Raw genomic sequence first — 15443 nt, forward strand, 5'->3', positions numbered from 1 at the left:
GACTCAGACATTTGATGTGATGATTTTTTGGTACAGCATTAATCAATTCACAGTTATGACCAGTATATTGATTCCCACCATACAAACTACGTGTGAGAAACTCGAGTAATTACATCTACTTTGTATAATCAGCATTTTGTTCCTTGATCGCATTAATCTGATTGATCATGTCACCCAGTCTTCCTTCATTCATTTCAAATCGCACAACTTCACTGCCCTGAACATACACATGACAATAATGAAATGACAAATATTTGAAGCCTCTCATTCAAAGCAATCATCATCAACATATAGCATAGGTGATGTGGGGCTGAAGGGCACATGCTTCACAAAATTCTCATCACCAGCTACATATATGCTCATGATGAAAGAATCTCCGAGATGCCCATCAGTGCCTTCTCAGAACCTGAACAAGCAAGGCTAATAACATGTTGCCCTGACTTCTTGCTTTGCTGTCACAGGCCACTGGCTCTTCCTCATGCATTTGGTGCATGTGCATGTTTATGTGTGTCTGACTAAGATGATGTCAGAGAGAATGAAGCAAAGAATCATGCTCAATTGATGGGCACAAACTCTGGATTGTCCTGCAGCATTTCACTTCTGCGAATCAAATCAGGACCCTTTCCCTGCAGATTGCCTATTTGTAGCTGCAAGAGATTCAAACTTAGATAGCATGCTCAGAGATCAAACTGTAAATTTAAATCTGGAAATTGCACGTGTGATTGCTGCAGGCATGACATCAACAGCAAGGTGTACCAAGTCAAAGATCTTAAAATCTCTGCCCCTCTCATCTTTGACTTGGTACACCTTGCTGTTGATGTCATGCCTGCAGCAATCACACGTGCAATTTCCAGATTTAAATTTACAGTTTGATCTCTGAGCATGCTATCTAAGTTTGATCAAAGAAGGCTTCATGCGCCTATGTACATGTATATACCGTACAATAGTGCAAAATGACATTTCATTACCTCGTTTCTGCCAATTTACGTCTCTACTATTGCAGTTGGCACGTTGAGATCAGCAACATGCCTTGCTTTGCTCTTCAAATCGATTCTCCAACTGAACGCTTTCAGTTGGTTATCCCATGTGAATTGCCTCACTAATGCTTCAGGAACCTAAGACAACAGCGTAAAAAATGTAAACAGGAAGGCCAAGTACTGGCAGAAAATACACCAAAACCATAGAGTCAACTGTTCAAATTTAGTTAATTAGAACGATACTACCGGAAATTTCCGAAACAGTGCCCAGCTAAAACTGCCCACATTTGGAAACTTTCTCATTTACAGCCCATGAGCCGCTAATGAAAATCAAGATTGTGGTGTGCGATTCGACGTCGGCGCCCAAAATCAGTCAATATTCTGAGGCTGCATGTATATAACGTGCGTTACTATACTACAGCGCATGTACAGGCTTGGTAACCAGACAGCGGTCTTACACTGTGAATTAAAGAAGGAACCTCTAAAGAAACGCCTGACAAGAAGTGTAGGAGGGCCGTCAGGTCTGGTCGCACTCGTAAGTTTAAAGACAGGACGTTGCAAGAGGGCCTCACACTTGCCGACTCTGCGATATTCAAGTCAATCTGCCAATTTCCAGAGTTTCCTACGAACCGCCCGGGTGCTTATTGAGAACGAATATTCTTCCATATATATCCCATTTTCCTTATTGTTGCCGTGAGTGCTGTTTCGGAAATTCCCGGTAGTACATTATTAACTCACCTTGCCTTTTGATTTTGCCAAACCTTCATCAAAGCTTGTGCTTGTTCTTCAGTAATTGGGTTCTAGTAGACCGATGGTGCATAGTTAAAGCCAGCAATGATGTTGAATATAAATAACTCAAACACTAAACCAAACGTCTTAAACAAATACTAGCAAGTAGTATTGTTGTACAGTATTTACTAACTCATGTTCAACTGGAAATCATTCTGTGATGACTTGACTAGAATCATTTACAGACTCAAAACACAAATGTCATGTTCACCCTACAAACAAATCCTTGCAATGCTCAAAAACGATTGGAAGAAAGCTACAATTTCAATGCTTTGTGTCTGTTTCTTACCTCAAATGCTGAACAGTAGAGAGATGTATTTACTGTATTTCTTCAGGACTTCCCCAGAAAATATAGTATCATGGCGTGTAATTAATTAGCTAAATTTTAAAGTGGGTTTGGGTGTAGCATGATAGAAAGTTGAGCTAAATAAGTGGCAAACTGCATTAGTCAAAGTTGCTCAATAAATTGCTTACTACATTTAGATTATCTCTCTTGTTTACTTGAAGGCCTTCATGTACATTGACTAAAATTCAATTTGAATTTCTAACTAATTGATTTCTAAATGTTTATCATCAGCTATCCTTTTAGGTTCATTCAATTCAAAGCAGTCAGATATTTTGGATCTTTGTTTTGCTGACATCAACCATAGGACCCTGTGCTCACTACAGTTTCTGAAAACCATATGTTGATTAGCACATATTTTATGCATGTGCCAACATACGAGTTGACAGTGTCCCCCTGTGCATGTCATATGATGTGCAATGTATGCATGAGTTGTTAACACATGAATTAATTAATAACCACTCCTACTAAGAGCTAGAACAGCAGAAACAATGTCTACATGCCATCCAAAGGATTCATAAATACATATTTTCATTTTGCCTGGACAGATAAACATAACCTAAAAACATAGCGCACTCCGAGGACTGGGGAAGTCCCTGTTTCTTAATAGAGGCTACTCTAAAGGCCAGAGCTAGGGAGACACTTACAACTAAAGACTGCAGCTGGAACTCTAGAAATATGCATGTAGCTGCAGTTGTAATTAGCACTAATGTTTGACCCTGGCAGGAAAGTGAATTTTCTAAATGTACTTCATAGTCTTCATCCACTTTGTTTCTTTGCCTGATCCACTCTGCCTTTTTCTGGAGTATGTTTGTGCTAATCAAGCCAATCTGGGCTGCACGTGGATGGCGTGCTATTAACAAATGCAAAAACCGGCATGAACGTATAGACTGTCCAGCACCTTTAAAGTAGAAGTCACACTCAAATATAAGTCCCTCATTAATATCACAGGTAGCAACCACTGCTACAATAGACATTGTGGCCTCTAATAGAATATAATTCTAGCTTCTTGTTCAGTCCTCTTAATTAATTGCAGTGGCACAAGCCACACAAGTCATCTGCAAGTGTTTGAAAGCAATTATGAAACTCTTTACCTAGGTGTAAGAGATGCCACTGGAATGTGCTTGCAGAAGACAAGCAAGTGCCTTACAATACCATAGTGAAACGGATTCACAACCAAACAACACACATTCCTCACAAACATAAACTGACTGACAGCCTGCTAGTCAGATGACAATCTGACTTCAAAAGTTGTTCATATCCTACAAACATCGTAACAACTTGTACAATACAGAAATGCCATCCTACTTAGCTATACTGGTGATGAGACACAAGAAGGTATCAATAAGCCTCTGTATGTAGCATAGTTGTACTAGATAACTCACTGATTGTCTAGTTGCATGATTCAAGCAATAGGAATTCACATGTGAGAAGGCCTAGAAAAAGTGATATTGTCCCAAAATTATCCTGATGTCCTGACATGATCCTCTAGTCAGCATGCAAGAGGTGACAAAACAAGATGCACAGATGCCAGACATTTCTTTTGTTGAGTAGCTCTCAGATAACCGAACACATAGGAAACAACCTGATACATATCTGTGATATAGTATACTAATTAGATTAGCTACGTATATGTTGTGAGACAATACATCTTTAGTTAGCCTGTGTTAGTCCGCGTAGTCTGCGTTCAGTGTTCTGTGAGTAATGGATCTTCCGTGTCTGAATCAGTGCGTACGTGTCATATAAGGGTATAGCCACTTCAATTGGCGACGAGGATATGGCAACGGGTCAACACGGGAAGATTAGTGATTTTCGACCAGGAATTGACAGTGTTGAAGATTAAAAGGAGAGGTTTCTACCTTACTGTGTAGAAAATGACATTTCGACGGACGGAGACAAGGGCGGGGTGGTTTTTCTTACATGTATCAGAGCTACAACTTATAATTTGTTGAAGAACCTAGTGCGTCCGCAAAAGCCACAAGACATGAGTCTGGACGAATTGCTCGACGCACTACAGAAGCACTATAAACCACGCATAGTCGTGATTGCAGAGCTTTATCGTTTTTACAAGCGACAACAAAGGGAAGGAGAGTCGATTGCAGTGTACCAGTCAAAGTTGCGCAGGTTAGCAAAGGATTGTCAGTTTGGTGATTCCGTGAGTATTGTTCTCCGCGATCAGCTCGTCTGCGGTCTGTTTTCGGAGGCATTGCAACAAAATATACTAGTGGAGGCTGAACTAACCCTCGCAAGGGCTGTAGAGATGGCTGAAGCCTTTGAGACAGCGACTCAGGAGACGCGTTTGTTACGTAGTGGTCTGGCTGTTCAGCCGCCAAGAAGGCCAATTATGCAGCAATCAAAGACCACACATGCCGTGAGAAAGGAAGCGACAGATGGTTCTTTTCAGAGGAAGTGGCCTTCACAAGACCTCAAGGAATGTTATCGTTGCGGAGGTACTGGTCATCATCCAGCGAACTGCAGGTTCAAAACCCAATCCTGCCATCACTGCAAAGAAATAGGTCACATTGCCAGAATGTGCCGCAAGAAAAGGAGAGACGAGAGCACAAAGGCAGCAGCCGCGCCATCAGCCACGCCTTCTAAGCAGAAGGGAAAACCCCGCAGTACTCATCAGATTGATCAAGAGGAAGTGGGTGTATTGTTTTCGTTCACAAGCAAAGGCGGAGTGAACGTAACAATGAACATAGCGGGAAGTGACATCGATATGGAGGTGGATACAGGAGTGACGGTAACAGTGATTCCAACAGCAGTCTACCAGAGCACATTAAGTCATGTGCAGTTATCACCGAGTTCTGTGTGTCTGCAAACGTACAGTGGCGAGTCGTTAGTAGTACGAGGAGAAGCAGATGTTCCAGTGAGGTATGGCAATCAATTAGCTGTGCTAAGAATAGTTGTTGTTGATGTTAGCAGCAAGCATGCAATTCTTGGAAGGAGCTGGTTGCAGGTGATTCACATGAATTGGAGCTCATTGTTTCAAGTCCAGGGAGAGAAGTGTCTTAGTCTAGTTGAGTGATTTCCTGCACTATTTGGTCCAGGAGTCGGTACCTTGGAAGGAAGTCAAGTCAGAATAACACTGAAGGAGGGAGCTCAACCGAAGTTCTATAGACCCTGTCCTGTACTGTACGCGTTACATGAGAAAGTAGGCAGTGAGCTATCGCGGTTGCAAAACGAGGGCATACTGAGACCTGTGGAAAGCAGTCAGTGGGCTGCACCCATAGTAGTGGTCCGGAAGGCAGATGGGACTGTGCATCTGTGTGGAGATTACAAGGTGATAATTAATCCTTATTCAGAGAGCAATCCATCCCCTATGCCTAACCCGGAAGATCTGTTTGCCACATTAGCAGGAGGAGCCATATTTTCAAGGCTGGATATGAAACATGCTTACCAACAGTTACAAGCGGAGCTGGACAGCCAAGAATATCTGACCGTGAATTCCAGTAAGGGGCTATTCGTTTACACTCGAATGCCGTTTGGAATCAGCACAGCACCCAGCATCTGGCAGAGAGAAATGGATAGGATCTTGGCAGGAGTTGCTGGAACAGTTTGCTACATGGATGATATCTTAGTTGTAGGAGAGAATGAATCACAGCATGATGAGAGACTCATGGCAGTTTAACAGAAATTGGACAAAGCGGGTCTAAAGCTCAAACGAGAGAAATGTGAATTCAACAAGTCACAAGTTGAATATTTGGGCCATGTTATCAGCAGCAGAGGCATCCAACCGTCAGAGAGCAATGTGGCGGCAATTCAAGATGCACCAACACCAACCAATGTTACTGAATTGAAGGTATTTTTGGGTCTTCTCAGTTACTATAGGAAGTATCTGCGTAATCTGAGTTTAGTATTGGAACCATTGTACGAGTTGTTGCAGAAACAGAGACAGTGGTTTCGGGGAACAAGACAGATGAAAGCATTTTTGGAAACAAAACAGAAGCTGTTGCAGTCTGATTTCTTAGTACACTACGACTTAAAGAAGCCTGCCATTCTATGCTGCGATGCCTCACAAGCAAGAGTTGGAGCTTGCCTATCACATGTCATGGTGGATGGAACAGAAAGACCGATACCTTTCGCATGTATAACTCTGCATATTTGAGGCACAGTTGGAGAAAGAGGCACCGGCTCTTATCTTTGGGGTGAGACAGTTTCACAAATATTTAGTTGGAAGACAGTTCACTTTAGTAACTGACCATCGTCCAGTACTACGGATGTTAGGACCACATGTTGGAGTCCCAACCTTGGCAGCAACACGTTTGCAGCGCTGGGCTCTTATTTTGAGTGCATATGGTTATGAAATCCAGTATAAGCCAGGCATTGAGACTAAAGAAGCTGATTTGCTATCCAGATTGTCCATCCCAGTAGATGTCATCTTGACCCAAATGAACAGACGTTTAATGTGGATTAATGTGATGCATTACCAGTCACTGCAGCAGAGTCTGCAAAAGAAATGCAGAGAGATCAAATCCTAGGGAGAGTTTATCAGTATACAAAATGTGGTTGGGGACCCAATGGCAAACCAGTCATAGAACAATACAGGAGACGAGCGAGCAAGCTTTCGATTGAGAACGGTTGCTTACTATGGGCAAACCGTGTCATCATTCCAAGCAAGTTGAGATCATTGATTCTGTCTGAGTTACACGAAGGACACTTAGGAATGAGTCGAAAGAAATCATTGGCCCGCAGCTATGTATGGTGGCCAAGCCTAGATAAAGAGATTGAGGAAGTAGTGAAGCAGTGTGAAGCTTGTCAAAGTCTGCAAAACAAACCGGCTTGGATTGATCCTCCACACCCTTGGATTTATCCTCAAAAGCCATGGGAGAGAGTACACTCCGACTTTTGTGAAGTCGCAGGGAAGCAGTATCTGCTTATGGTGGATTCATTCAGTAAATGGTCTGAAGTACATGAGCTAGGTACTCATGCAACCACAGCACAAACGATGGATGCCATGAGACATACTTTTAGTTATAATGGACTACCCCTACGAACAACGGTCCACAATTTATTTCACACGAATTCAAGGACTTTTATGTCAGCAAATGGAATAAAACATCAATTAACTCCTCCTTACCACCCAGCCTCAAACAGACAGGTTGAGAGAATGGTGCAAGAGTTTAAGAAGTCTCTAAAAACAAAGCCTACTGGTAGGCCCGTGAGTCACCAAGTATCAATCTTTTTATTGCACTACAGGACAACACCAAACAGCACAACCGGCAACATACAGCCGAATTGATGTTGAAGCGAAGTCCAAGAACAAGACTATCACTATAACATCCTGAAGCTGACAGTAAATTGAGAGAGGCTCAGAGTCAACAATATGACACTGAATCTGGTCGGGTTCGACAGCTAGAGCCGGGAATGACAGTCAGTGTTGCAAATCCAAGACAAGATAGCAAAGGGAAATGGCTATGCGGGGTCATTATCCAAGGTTTAGGTCCTGCAACCTATCTTGTAAGTGTTGAAAGAGGGACAAGGTATGTCCATATTCACCAGTTGAGAGAGCGTGATGGAAGAAGTTTTCCAGAGTGCACATGGGAACTTACATGAGATATATCTGTACCCACAATGAACCAAGACAATGGCAACAGCAAGCAAAAAGGACAAGATCAATCTACAAGTGCATCCACAAGCACATCATCAGGATCCTCTCACGATAATAAAGTGCACGAGAAAACATCACCGAGACTACACCAATGTCCCAGCAGTCTCACCAGATACCACCATCTACAACAATTACTGAAGAGAGACGGTACCCTCTCCGTGTAAACAGAAAATCACCTGCACCGTACAGACAATCCTAAAAAGGGAGGAGTGTGATATAGTATACTAATTAGATTAGCTACGTATATGTTGTGAGACAATACATCTTTTGTTAGTCTGTGTAGTCTGCGTTCAGTGTTCTGTGAGTAATAGATCTTCCGTGTCTGAATCAGTGCATACGTGGTATAGACACTACAATATCATTATTCCAAAACGAGTGGAGAGACACAAGCACATCTGTGTCAGTCGTGTAGCTAATAATTAATGCACTCTTTGCTACTTTATGTGACATCCTTCTCAGCATATGACAAGGCTCTCACAACTACCGTTTCCATGTATATTCACTGATACCTGAAGGTAATCACTTCCCTGCCCAGACAATATACAAGTCCTGTTGCATCTCACACCTGTAAGGTTTACTGTTTGGAGTTACATAATTGCTTTATTCCAAAAACTTTGGAAAATTTGGAGTTGGCGCTTGTCACTGCACACATTCAATCCTATGTCAGTCATTTGACACTCGTTTTCCATTCCCAATTATCTGCAGGACTTGAACAGGCCCTCTTCACCTGTGAGTTCTAACCCTCTCCTCATCTTGAGCGCTAGGAGGAACTATTCAAAAGGATAACAATGTCTGAACCATCTTCTATGCATCTGAGCAATACAAATCCACACAAGCATTGATTGATTGATTGAGACTTTATTTTACGACGGGAATCCCTCGACACAGTGCCCGATCTTCCGGAAACCATGCTTACAAGAAACTATCTAGACCATTAATTACACTAAATCTAATCAAGCATACATATATAGTTCCTTAGACGATATCTAAACACTACTCTATTTGAAATTCGCAAGAAAAACAGATTACTTGACCATATAAGTAATGACAGAAAGAAAGGAGTTCCAAATTTATTTTTCAGAAAGCAAACACTCTGGAACCCAAATAAAAAGCGTCACCTCTCGTTTCCTCATATGTGATGTCAAAAAGCGTCCAATTGTTTAAAGTCCATGTTAGCAGCTGAAATGTTAAATAATATTGTAGAAAATCGCTTTACATATCCTTGAAAGTCTAGCAATTACAGAAACAATGGAAACTAAAAGTGCACAAAATGTTCCTAGCCAAAGGCCTCACCATCTTGTGACGCATCTGGACACACCTGGTCCTTCATTTCTTCGTCTGAGATAGAAGAACCATAGAACAGACGTTCAGTAAGAGGATGAATGAAGAGAGAAACGTCCATCTTCTGTCACGTGACCTTACTAATCTAGCCTTTAGCGCGCGCACGTCATTTGACTTGCGACCTTAGTTGTTCCCGTATGTACTTCCTCTGATCTGATCTCTTTCAAGTTTCTGCTGATATAACTCTGAACGGGAAACTCGCTTCTAGTAGGCTGAAGGGTTCGTGTGTGTGTGTGTGTGTGTGTGTGTGTGTGCGCGCGCGCGCTCGCGCGCGCTCGTACGTGCGTGCGTGCGTGCGTTCATGGTTCGGACCAACCGCCCGCTTTGGATCCAATGCATGCACTGGCTCTTCTAGATTTGTAAACGAGCTTGCTATGTCAAAACTTGTCTCTAGTGTATAGGGGTACGTACTACAATCCAATTGAGTTAAAAACATTTTTTACAAAATGAGAAAAATATAGAGATTGAAAGGAAAGTGCTCCATGGAGGCAGCCATATTGAATGTTTGTTTCGTGGGGGTCGCAAACTGCTACTTCTTGCCGCTCCTCTTTTTAGACAACAGGAGCTGTCTATTCTCGTAGTGTCTGAGCTAAGGAAGTATATTTCCCATTTTAAGCTGGCTCCTGAACGTAAGAAATTGAAGAAAGCATTACAGCTGTTAGTAGAAAGTCTTATTGCTTAGTAAAAGAAGAATTGCAGGAAGGATTTGAGAAGCCTAGCAGGGATGTTATAGTTTCTGACGAAGGCGATCATGAAGGATCTGAAGCCAGTGTAGGGTCGGAAAGTCAATCTGCGTGATAATATATCTGATGAAGAGGTGTAGAAATGCAGATTAGAAACAAGTGAAGACGAGAAAATTAACTGAGAACTTGAAGCTTCTCTATCTACTAGTAGGTCTGGACGTATACGCTGGAGTCTTTGTGGAAATTGCGCTTTGGCTTTTACTAAGACTTAAAAGCGTCAAATATCTATCTAGAAACGATCTGCATGTGCTTCGTGTGTGGTTCAATTCGTAGAACTCTTCGTCGGACTAAATGTTTGTTTCTGACTCATCATCAGTAGTGGGGTTCATAGTTTTATAAACTTTCCCGGGTGGTGGTCACGATTTTAATACTTTGCTATATAAGCAGGGGTTATGGGTAGCATGTAGGATTTATCCCATAGAATGCTGGCCCCCAGACAGTTAAAAGTGACCGGCCCCTTAATTAGAGAGACTTCATCACTATCTTGATCCTTGGTTAAAAAATAAGCCTTGGCCGCTCGAGATTTGCAGACACTGTCAAAGTGGTTGTACTTATTGCATAACTGGCACTTTTGTCCATATGTAGAGCATTGATTTCGTTCCTTGCGATGCGTTTGTCCACAGTAGCTGCACTGACTCTTTTCTCGTCTGTTCGTTTAATACCTTGACTGCTTCCTTGTTGCTTACTTCTGCAGCTTTTTCGAATAACATGCACTTTTGGCTCTTGCTTATCTAAATCCGCCATTGACTTCAACTGAGGTGAGTCAATTTCAGCGGACTTGCAAATGTCGATAGCCTCAACACTGTCAAATTTTGCTTTTGCAACAATACCCTCCGAATTGAATCTTCCTTATTCCGCATACTAACCTGTCTCGTAATAACTCATTAGTCATTTCCCGGTAATTACACGTTCTCACTAATTGTCGTAAGACTGTTAGGTACGTTTCAAAGGTCTCGCTGTCTTGCTGGTTACGCTGATTATACATACCGTTCCTAGGTAACATTAACTAACCCCAGAAAATGAGTCTCCAATGTTCGGAGAACAAATTCCATGTCGCCATGAGTTGCTTCGGCATCACCAAATAAGCTATTGAAAATCTCTAGAGCGTCTTCTCCAATACACGTTATGAATGCTGCTAATGTAAGGTCTTGAAGCTGCTCTTTTAGCTCGATATAGTTTCTTATGAATCCCAAATTTGTTGCCATCGCCGTCAGCTTTCCTTCATGTCTCCTTCTTTGATAACTAAAGGTCGCGGCAAAGGTGCGACGCTTTGCATAAAACCGCTTCTCCTCGCCGGTTGACTTGCATCTATTGCCGAAGCGACGGCAGCTTCTGTTGCCTTCACAGATGCCGGCTTAAGAATATATTCATCAGTAGACATCATTAGTTGGTTTCTAGACTCCTGACACCATGTATCAAGACAATGAAATCATAAACACAACCTTAGAACGCAATGTACAGAACCCAAGACTAAGTGGACTACACGCTACCGGCACTCAGGTAGAATGAGCTGAGTAGTCCCGTATATACTACGTCATACTCCTAACACCTAGTAGCAGAGCCGTTTGTTCTAATTTACGAACCGATGCTTCGACGTCTAGACTAACCAGCTGCATGCTTTACGTTTACTAGACAAAGTCTCGCTGTGAATTTACGGCGAAGTTTTGTCGCGATTTCGCGGCAAGGCACATCGAATCCGCGACAAGTCACAGTGGATGTGCGCATCGCGAATTTTCATCGCAAATTCGCGGCTACACAGAACGCTCGGCGACTAAACAGCAACTCGTACCTGATTCGCGGCAATCAGACACATGCCGATCGTGTCCGCGGCTCTATTAGCTAGTAAAAGAAGTGTTTCCTATCGTCCCGTACGCTTTCCCTACTAGCTAACACACAAATGATAAAACCGTAGCTACAATAAACACAAAGGTATTAGATAAGGTAACTGGAAATATAATCAGACATGATTACAATCAGTTCAATGTCCACTTACCGCTGCAATTTGTATTGGCGGTTTCATATGGGTTTTCATGGGTTTTATGGATAATTATAGACGATTGAATTCAATCACAAAGTTTCTATATAGCAAACTCGACCGTGAATTAGAAATCAAAATGGCGGGCCTCTAATTAAAAGCGTTTCTCATAGTGGATTTCGAGGTTAATGTATGGGTTGTCTTAATTTTACAAAACTCTCAAGGTGGGCTATCGTGGGTTATGGTAGGCTTCTTACGGTTTTATGTGTGTTTTTTGTGGGTTTTTGCAATGTTTCTGTGGGTTAGAAACCCACATGTGGGTATTTGTTTCACAAACCCACACATGGGTTTGCCTTAGCCTCGACACTAGGCCTCCCTCTGCTGAGAACGTCACGTGATACAGTCCCCCTTGTTATCCTCACGCGGTCGGACCACCGAAAGCAAAGGGAGGCCTAGTGTCGAGGCTAGGTTTGCCTCTTTCCTCACGCGTAACTTAATGAAAACACACACAAAACACATGTGGATTTTGTGTCACATTTCCGGCCGGTACGTTGTCTGAACTGTCAGGACGGGCGTAGAGCGGTCCTCAAGTTTGAGGGGCAAATAAATTAGGCCGCAAACTACGTTCATTTCTCACATGCAAAGCTACGCCTAGTTTCTACTTTTCTCAATTTTTAGCTCGCAGTTTGTAGGCATCTAAGTAAATAGTATCAATTTCAGGTTAGAAAATAAACTGCGGGACTGAGTGCAGTCAGTGTGCGTGTAGAGAAGTGGAGACATTGTTACAGTCCGTGCCAAAGAAGGTTTTCATGGCTCACGCGATCATCAAATTAAATGGCATTTCAATGACAATGGAATCTAGGAGATCCATGCAGTGCATGCAAACAACGTTGACCAATTTTAGCATTTTGTAATATACAGCGAGCAATATAGCTCTGCAAGCTCCAATGCCCGGCTTCGCCCGGGGGACAACACATGTCAGGTGCTTCTCCTTTCCACTTCATAGCGCCGCAGTTGACACACACGTTTGTCATACAGCCAATACAACACGGAAGTGGAGGAGAAACAGGTCGCATTTATAGGTAGAGATTATAACAGAAAGTATCTAAAAATGCGTTTGATGGTATCATAGGTGATGTTGGCCATGAAATGATTGCAGTGAATAAAAATGTCGCGTATACACTTGCAATCGTATAGCACTTCCGGATATTGCGCTGTCCCGTTGAATGAAATAAAGTCACGTGCAAGTACACGAGTCGTTTAGCACTCCCGGATATTGCGCTTGTTGGTCATAATACTTCCTTTTTCTGTCCTTTGTTTGTTGCATTGTTTTGTATTCTTTGGTAACTTTGGGTTGTAGCAACAACGTTGCTAGTAGCAACAATGTCATATTCCTTCGGTTTATAAGCCTTTGAACTGGGCTTGATGTCATCCCTTGAGTCGGTGTATTTCTGTAATCTAAAACTGCTAGCCAAGAGTCTGTTTGTGCTTTCTTCATCAGTTGTTTCCACGTCTTTACGGCGTTTTCGGCTTTCCCATTTGATGGGGTGGCCTGGGCTGCTTGTTCGATGAGCAAAGTTCCAGGTTTTACAGAATTTCTGAAACCTGATCGATGAAAATTGTGCTTCGTTGTCAGTGATCAATAATTCTGGGATTCCATGCCTGGCAAAATGTTTCTTCAGCTGATAAATTACTTCCACTGATGTTGTTGCGTCTAGTCGATCTACTTCAAAGAAGTTACTATAATAGTCCACTGTGATGAGGTATTCTTTGTCTTGAAAGGTGAAAAGATCTGCTCCTAGTTTGGCCCATGGTATATTTGGCACGTCGTGGCTTTGTAGTGTTTCTTTCTGCTGGGTTGTTTCAAACGTACGGCAAATTGAACATTTCTCCACATACTCTTCCACTGCACTATTTATTCCTGGCCAATATACGCAGTCTCTTGCCCTTCGAATACAACCATTTATGCCAATGTGTGAGCTGTGTATTCTTTCCAGCAATTTTTGTCGGTAGGACTGCGGTATCACGATCCTTTGTCCACGAAAGATCAGTCCATCTTGTACTATCAAGTCCTGTCTGACATTGTAGTATTGTCGTATTTCATAGCTTGTGACTTCACGCCTAGCTTCTGGCCATCCTGTCACAATGCTTGTAATTGGTTGTTGCATTGTCGAATCATTTGCTGTTGCTTGCTGATTTCTTGCAATCTTTGGTCACTCACTGGTATATGATGTACCATGTCAATGCATTCCAATTTTTTCAAGCTCTGTCTGCATATGAACAATTTCTGAAATTGTCGTTATCACTTCCTTGAGTTCTTTGCATGTATGCTTTCGACAGTGTGTCTGCCAAATACATGTGCTTGCCTTGCTTGTAGACGATGTTGATGTCATACTTTTGTAGACGTAATAAATTCTCTGTAGCCTTTTTGGTGTAGACTGTAGAGGCTTGGGATAGATTGTTTCCAGTGGCTTGTGGTCCTTTTTCATGTTTACTGTTCTTCCATATATATATATATAAGAGTGAAATTTCTTGACTCCAAACACAATAGAGCAATTCTTTTTTCTATCTGTGCGTAATTGCTTTCTGTTTCTGTCAAGGCTCTGCTTGTGTAAGCAGCTTGCTGTCCTTTCTGAATTAGGGCTGCTCAAAGGCCTGTCTGAGACGCATCACATTGTTTCGTTACCTCTTCTGCTGGGTCAAAGTACTTCAACACTGGAGTCGCTGTCACTGCTGTTTTTAATTCTCTCAAATATTGCATCATGTGTGCTTGTCCAGCAAAATTCCACATCTTGTTTTGTGGATTACCTGAGTGGCTCGCATAGATCAGATAAGTTGCCAACAAACTTTGACAAATAGTTTACTATTCCCGTGAGTCTTCTAACTCCAGCTATGTCTTGAGGTTTCTACATTTTTTGAATTGCTGTGACTTTTGCATGGTCAGGTTTAAGTCCGTTGTCTGTCTGTATATGTTCCATATATGCAACTTGGGGCATGGCTATCTGGCATTTTCCCGATTCAGCTTCAATCCCTTTTCTCTGCATCTATTCAGCAATTGGATTATCTTTGAATGATGATCATTCCTGACTGCTTGTTGGGTTGCAACCTTGCCAATTACTAATATGTCATTTGCAACTGTGTAAACTTCTGGTAGATTCTGTATTGCTGCATTTAGTCTTCTTTGGAATATCTTAGGCGCTGGCGAGATGCCAAATGGCATTCGCTTCCATCTGTATCGACCATAGGGTGTCGCAAATGTAGTCAGTAGGCTTGAATGTTTGTCTAGTTCAATGTGCCACAATCCGTTTCTCACACCCAGGACACTAAAAAAGACTGTAGCTTGGTTCAGTTCTGGCAATAGGCCTTCCAATTTTTGTAAGAGACTAGTGACTTCGCTTGACCGCTCTATTCAGAGGCTTCGGATCTATGCAAATTCTTAATTTTTTATTTGGTTTATGCACAAACCCAAACTGGATATTCAATCTGTGGGCTTGTCTTCTCTCTGAGTAATGTCCATTTTATCTAAACGATCCAACTCCTTTTCTAATTCTGCTTTGACTGATAGAGGTATTCTCCTAACTGGTAATCTCACTGCTTGTATACCGTATCATCAACTTCTTGTTTTAGCTTTTCTTCCAGTCATCCAACTTCTCCTTGAAATACG

General features: G+C 42.1%; 1 long non-coding RNA gene across 1 annotated transcript; it reads right to left on the reverse strand.

Annotated features, from left to right (window-relative positions):
• Positions 1-28: 28 nt before the first annotated feature.
• Positions 29-9146, reverse strand: LOC134188868 (uncharacterized). The gene is made up of 5 exons (XR_009971398.1): positions 9014-9146; positions 8839-8950; positions 1716-1777; positions 969-1115; positions 29-217 (listed from the first exon to the last, which is right to left on the reverse strand). It is a non-coding gene; the product is annotated as an uncharacterized LOC134188868 (long non-coding RNA).
• Between the last annotated feature and the right edge of the window lie 6297 nt (positions 9147-15443).

The sequence above is a fragment of the Corticium candelabrum genome, chromosome 13, assembly GCF_963422355.1.
Source record: "Corticium candelabrum chromosome 13, ooCorCand1.1, whole genome shotgun sequence".
Lineage (NCBI taxonomy): Eukaryota > Metazoa > Porifera > Homoscleromorpha > Homosclerophorida > Plakinidae > Corticium > Corticium candelabrum.